We start from the raw sequence: 7,418 nt of genomic DNA on the forward strand, positions 1-7,418 counted from the left end.
AGATACTCGTTAAACACTGAAATCTTGCAAATGGAAAGAAAATTCCACAGTCCAGCTATGTGTAAGAGTCATCCAAAACTCCGAGTCTTGACAAGACTGGTTAAAAATAGTTCTGCGTTGAAACTCAAATCTCTTCAATCCAGAGGAAGCTTTTATTGCTTTGCTGCGATACTCAAATGTTTGAATGTCGGCGTTTTCATGTGGTGATTCTTTCCAGTCGCCTGTGATACCGATCTGTGGACAGGGAAGAACTCTCCTGAGATAAACAAACTCACTGGGAAGCGGGCCCCTTGCGGTTCCCCCTGGAAGGGACCCTCCCAGTATCGCAAACATTTTCTCCTCTGCGGTTTCAGTTCCAAGGCAAACCAGTTCTACAGCATGCTTTTGGGCCTTTCCAGAGACTGATCCGAATCAGCTTGCCAGGGCTTTATAACCCATTCGATTCTTTCATTTCTTAAAAGCCTCTTTCTTTTGAAAGCCTTGGGGTGAATCATAAAATTAACATCTTAAAAGACTTAGCAGCCCGTGAACCCAGGAATGCTGGGGGCGGTTGACCCACCGCACCATGACTGACCTTGGGGAGCACCTGGACTTGGCAAGGGGCTTTGCAGGTGAGGAACCGGTGGCTGCTGGGACGTGGGGGTCCCAGGCAGGGCCCCAGAGCCGCCGGCCCCTGTCCACCCGCCCCCTCCCTCAGTTCACAGACTGCTGTTCAGAGAGCCAGCCCTCCCTCCTTTGTGTTGAATCCTTTCTCTGGCTCAGTTCGAAGCAGACATCAGCAAATGCTTTCTAAAAAGAATGACGCAAGCCTATTTTAGATACTTTCACTTCTCTACATTTTTGATTACTTATTTTTGAATTTACATTCTCAATTTCATTTCACACTCTTTCTACAAACTGCCAGACTGTAGACATTTTCTTTTTCATGAAGAAGGCAAGAATGACTTGGGGATTCGCGCTAACGGCCTCGCTTAGCATGCAGGAACGCTGCCCGGAGGTTTCCCCTTTTTGCCGCTGCCCTAGATTTTTCTTTACCCCTTTGTCTCCCGTGTCTTTCCAGCTCCGTGGGCCTCATCGAGGAGAAGAGGGCTATGAGGATTGGAGACTCTCTCTTCTCCAGCATCTTCTCCTTACCCTGACTTCTGATGTTGCGCTTCTTGCATCTTTAATCCCCCAGGAAAAATCTGAGCCTGTCTCTACCCTTAGCAATTCAGGTAGGTCACTGCTGTCCGCCTCCTCAGGGAACTTGAGTGATGGTCACAGGACATTGTCGTCCACGTACAGAGCGGCTGACCAGGTTACACTTGAGAAGTTACTTCTAGCAGCCCCAGGCAGGAAAGGGACTTCAGACTGATCAGGCAGGTGTTTGTTGTGGCCCAGGTGCTGCTCAGCAGAATGGGGCGGAGGTGGGATGGGGTGGTCCCGGCCACAGGAAGCCTGCTCATGGTGGGCGGTGACCTTTGGACTGGGCTCTCCACTCTCTTTTACTTTGGCCCAATGGCGACATTACATGTGGAAGGGGTTTGTGGATGATGATCTTCATTCCACAGTCCCGCTCCTTGGAAAAGGCGTTTGCGCCTCCGTCTTACTCACTATCCATGTATCCCCTGCAGCTTGACTTCTGCTCTGTGCTCATTGAAGCATCTGCCCTCTGCTCCCCCTCGTGGTTGAGTCCAAGCCCCCTCCAGCCAGAGAGCCCAGCAGCTCTGCCGGTCTCATGGCTCACTCCCTTCTTTCAACTCTACTCCTCAACGGGGCTTTTCCTTTGATCTCTCTGGCTTCCAGTTTCTCCATCTCTTTGTCCTTTTCTCGTGGGTTGGCATTCCTGGCTTCAGAGTCATGTGGCCTGGGTCGGGGGCTGGGACAAGTCATGGAAGTGGCTTCCACAGGGCCTCCCAGTGAAAGGGCTAACTTTGCACCCACCTTGTTTGGGAGAAGATTAAATACGACAATACTTGTACCTCACACACAGTCTTTCACGGAGTAAGTTCTTCATAAATGCCAGTTAATGTCCTTGTGATTTTTTCTCACTTTATCTGCTCCTCCATCCTTAGCCTCCTCCGGGGCCCCGCAGGTTGACCTCCAACTGCACCCTTCCTCCCGACTCCCAGCCCGGCCTCAGCACCAGCCATGTTCCCGAGCAACTCTGTGATCAGGGATAGAGACTGCACACTGTTCAATAAGGAACAAGGCTGGTTATGAGCACACATTTGCTCGCTGCCCAGAGGCCCTGCCTGAGCTCTCCTGCCCCTGGTGCCCGGGGAAGGGGGCCTTTCCCTGGAGATTCCCATACGTCGGAAAATTTACTCCCTAGTGCCTTCTCGGACTGCGTCACTGGGTAAGGAGCGCGATGGGTATCAGGAGGTTTCCGAGAAACGTTCTATAATGTGTGACATGGCCCGGCCTCCCATTGTGCTGTGATGTCACTCCCGTGTGGGTTGTGACCCTTGGTGGGCAGTGGTGGTGCAGATCTCCTGTCCCCTGTCTCTTCTAGGCGGGGTGTCTTCTTTCCACCGTTGCGATCGATCGCTCGCTAATGTCCTCTGTCACTTCTGCTGCCGCCTTTCACAGACCTCGCTCCTGCTGCCCTGGGGACCGGCCCTGCTCTCCACGTTCTCCTTCCCTCGGCCACGGCTCCTCGAACTGTGGGAGCAAAGGCAGGTGTGTGGCCAACACTGCCGTGCCTTCTGTCCCTTCAGGAGAGGGCTGTCCCTGAGGCGGGGGGTGGGACCGGGCTCTCTTCCGGACCAAACTCGGGCTCCTCCGAGCCTCTCAGCGAGCCCCGCCCTTGCTTGTGACCTTAGGCAGCTTGGCCAGAATGCTCCCCGTTGATGTCTGACCACCTTACATCTGACAAAGCCTCACCCCCCACACCCCCCAGGACTGATAGCTGATCACCTCAGCCTGCCTTCAGTAAGTATTCTGTAGGTCGGTTCAGCCAGCACCCCTGGACCCCCAATGTTCCCTCTCGGTAACTTCCTATCCACTGACCCCACTCTGCAACTTGGCTGTGAAGTCCCACTTTTCCTTGTTTCCGCAGTGACCCCAACCTCCCCACCCCGTCACAGTGACCCTGAGTGAGGTGGCCTTGCCACTGTCCCCAGACTCAGAACACCTTTCTCTTACCACGTGACGCTCACTGCCGTCTGCCTGCTGAGTGCGGCGGGCAGTCCGGTGGCCGGGGCTCGGCCTCCCTGGGCTCTGCCCTCCGCAGTTACGCATGTGGGTAAACGGCAGGAAAAGCTGCGGAAATGCTGGTTTGGTCTTGTTCTTTGGGGACTCGGGAAGAACGAAAAGGTAACTGCTCCTTTTCCTTTTCCCCAAAGGCAGCCAAACCTTTGTGCCCTAAGGCCGAGATCGCGGATCGCAAACTTCAGTTCCGACCGGTGGGACGCGTTTGTGGGGTGGCCCCCGGCATGACGGGGAGCACGGGACTGGCAGAGCAGTCAGCTCCCCCGGCCGGGGCGTGGGCACCGTGGGCACCGTGGGCACCGTGGGCACCGTGGGCACCGTGGGCCTGGCAGTGCCGGAGCATCTGCCTTTTAACAGAACTCAAGACGTGGGGTTTTTATGTGAAAATTCCAGATTTTTTTCAAGTGTTGGCAAGTAGTAAAAGTAAATAAACCAAGTAGGTCCAAAACAACTTAGAATTTTGCTTTCAGGCATCCGGTTTGTGATATCTGGGCTACAGTCTTGTTACCCTGTTAATTGGGGGAGGGCAGTTAGAGGCTGAAATTGCCCCCACACGCTCTCCACCACCAGTAGAGGAGGAGGCTGCTGCTGAGACAGGACCAGGGGAGTGGATGACCGGAGTTTAGGACTTGGGGGGGTTCCACTGCTGAGTGGTGGCAGCTGGGGGCTAGAATTGCCCTGTGCACCTGCACCGTTTTGGATGGGGCATCTGAGTTGTGTGCCCTCACAGAATAGCCGGCCCAGGCTGGGAGCCTTGGCTTGAACCTTCAGGCCGAGGCTCAGCGGGAAGCATCACGCACCCACCTCCATGAGGACCACGTGAAGTGCGGCCCACAGGCCCTCCCTCCAGGTCCCTGACTGCTTAGGCCAGGAGTTCCTGCAGGGGCCCGGGCTCCCGGAGAGGAAATCCCCCATCACAGCTCAGGCTGGATCCTCGGTGAGGGCCCTAAACCAGCAAAATAGAGACAGACTCGCAGACAGCAGGCTGACAGTTTTGGGGTGATGGTGGAGGGATTGAGCGAAAAAGGAAAATAAAAGAGAAAGAACTCATGGACGCAGACAACAGTGTAATGATTGCAGGGGTGGGGTGGGGTGGGGTGGGGTGGGGTGGCGGCAGGTCCTGCCCTTAACGACCCCTAGTTATTATAAATTCTAGGGAGACGCGTTCCGTGTCTCTGTCTGCACTTGGGCAGGACTTAGAAAACCCGCAGATGCCTCATTTCCCTGCAGAAGCACGTGGCAGCCTGGCTGGCCTCTAATGACTGAGCCCTTAGGTGTTTTTTTTAAATCCTCACCCAAGGATATTTTTCCATTGATTTTCAGATAGAGAGAGAAGGAGGGAGGGTGGGGAGAGAGAGAAAGAGAGAAACATCGATGTGAGAGAGACACATCGACGGGTTGTCTCCTGCACGACCCCGGCCAGGGCCAGGACTGAACTGCGACCGAGGTATGTGCCCTTGACAGGAATCAAACCCGAGACTGGTCCTCGGGCCGCGCTCTAACTGCTGAGCCAAACTGGCCAGGCCTGAGCCGCTAAGTTTTTATTGCTCTGTCGTTTATTTTAATACTTCCTCTCCCCTTGCAGAGTCTCTCCTTATGAGCTTCGGATGTTTAGAATGGAATTCAGTGATGTTTTCACTCCGTGTTCTTCGGCACTGGAGATTTAGACCTCTGGGAGCTGAGCTGGCTTTGCTCGGAGGTTCTCGTGCTTCTTAAGCTCCTCTGCACACGTGGGACCTTTCACGACGGAAATGAATTTGCCGCGACCTCTGTCACTAGTAAATGCCAGCACACCGTTCTCAAACAGGGCTGTTCACATGGAGAACACCGTGGCCTGTCCGAGAAATGAACCGCTTACCTTTCCCGTCGGGAGGCAGACCTCTCGTTTCCAAAGGCGGCGCGGATGGTCCTGAAGGATCCCTCCAGCTGTCTGAGTTTAGGGCCTTGGAAAGGTTGGTTTAAAGGGAATTTGTGGGCTTCTTCGCAGCTGGGTTTCCGCTCAGGTGTAGCGGTTAAACGGGCCAGGAATGCCCTGCTTGTCTTGAGTCCTGAGTTTCAGACGCTCCCTTAGTGTCCTTACGTTTGCTGCCGCGTCTTCGTAATTGATTATGCCCAGGGTGTGATATTTATTCAACACTCCCACTTCCACTGGCTCTTCCCTTCTGGACCACCTCGTTGCAGCCTTGCCTTTTCAGCTCTATTTATAACTTATCTGACATAAAATATCGTCAGCGGTGTAATGGAAAATTCCACTAAAGGAGGCAAAGCCGTCCCAGTGCGGAGCAGTTAGCCATTAGTGGGAGCTGGCCCGAGTCCCCTGCGCCTCTCTCCAGTGAGGCCTGAAGTCCGCTTAGCCCGCCGGCCCGGTGGGGCGGCTGTTGGGGCTCACCTGCCTCCCGGGGACGCCCTGGCCTCTTCGCACGCCCGCACCGAGTGTCCTCCGAGCCAGTCGCCGCTTTCCCCTCTGTTTGCTTTTCCAGGGTGTCACCTCTTAGCAGTCCAAGCGTAAAGCTGGCTGCTGCATAAAGAGGTGATGGACTAATGTCCCAACTCCCTGGCACGGACCCCGGGGTGACCCTAGGACTCCAGTCTGGGCGTGGCAGTGCTGTGTCTCACCAAGATGCCACCTGGGGCGCTGACCTGACCGTGTCCTTGGGAATGGGAGGAAGGGGTGACACAATGCGGGGGCAGTCGGGGAACACCGCTCCTCCCCAAACAGAGAGCTGCTGTTTTGAAATTTCTCTATTGGAAACGGATTCCTTTGTCTGAACTTTCTCCCTTTGGTAGATTTGTGTGTGTGTGTGTGTGTGTGTGTGTAACAATTTTTTTTTTCTTTAAAAGTGTTACATATGCATTGAAAAACAAATTTAAAAATTTATGGAGGCAACAAACCACTAAAATAATAAATAAAGTATTACATACATAGAATTAATATTTGTATATTTATACCTGGGCTCTCTTTATATACATAGGGATGAGCAAAACTTACAGTTGTGAGTACGTGAAAGTTTATTCTTGTATTATTTATTTGTAATACAACTGTAAACCTACTTTTGCCGACCATGTGTATGTATACATAGAGAGAAATTTATTCTTTTATTCATTAAAAAAAAATGGTATTGTACAATACACACATCTTCACCACTCTTAAAAATGTATCATGTAGTGAACACTTTTCCTTTAAACATGCTTTTTAATTCTCACCCAAGGATATTTTTACATTTATATTCAGACAGAGTGTGTGTGTGTGTGTGTGTGGGAGAAAGAGAGAGAGAGAGAAACATCGATGTGAGAGAGAAACATCAATTAGTTGCCTCCTGCACAACCCCAACCAGGGCTGGGGACAAACCACAACTGAGGTATGTGCCTTGGCCGGAATCGAACCTGGGACTCCTTGGTCCACAGGCCGACGCTCTAACCACTGAGCCAAACCAGCCAGGGCCACTTTTCCTTTTTAATAAATATCAATGTATATCAATCATCATACAGTTCTGTCAAAATATATATGTAGATAAGAGTTGCCTAGCGACTTCCCGCTTTATGTTTGGGGGACATCTTTTCACACGGCCTTATACAAGTGTGAGAAGGCGTAAGTATATGTATCTTTTCTAGCGCCTTAATATTTCCTTTAGAGGGTGCCGAGCATTCTCGGGGAGGCAGGACACCAAAGCCATGAACTCGAAGGGCTGATGACCACCGATGGCCACCAGGGCTGAAACCAGACCAAGCCCCTCGCCCACAGGACTAGCCGCTGGGCCTGCTGTGCTCCCGCGTCTGTCTCCCTTCCCCTGTGAAGGGGCCCTGGGCGGGAAGCTGTGCTCCGTGTGCAAGATGCCAGGCCCGGTGACTGCACAGGGCAAATGGAGGACACGTGGTCTGGAGGACGCAGTCCCTGCCCTCATGGGATCATTACCTGTGAAGGGGCCCTGCCTGTGCTCCGTGTGTAAGATGCCAGACCCGGTGACTGCACAGGGCAAATGGAGGACACGTGGTCCGGAGGACACAGTCCCTGCCCTCATGGGATCATTACCTGGGAAGTGGCCATAGAATAAAAATGGAATTTAACGAAAGACACAAAACCTTGGTTCCTCCAACCGATACACAACCCCTGAGCCTATGGGGCAGTGCCAGCCTGCAAGGGGCCAGGAGACATTTCTTACCTCATCGAGAGTAACTGTGTGACCCAAATCCAGCTCTTCAGTGAGGATTTCTCTGGGAACCCTGGG

This window comes from Molossus molossus, unplaced genomic scaffold (genome assembly GCF_014108415.1).
Source record: "Molossus molossus isolate mMolMol1 unplaced genomic scaffold, mMolMol1.p scaffold_m16_p_8, whole genome shotgun sequence".
Classification (NCBI taxonomy): domain Eukaryota; kingdom Metazoa; phylum Chordata; class Mammalia; order Chiroptera; family Molossidae; genus Molossus; species Molossus molossus.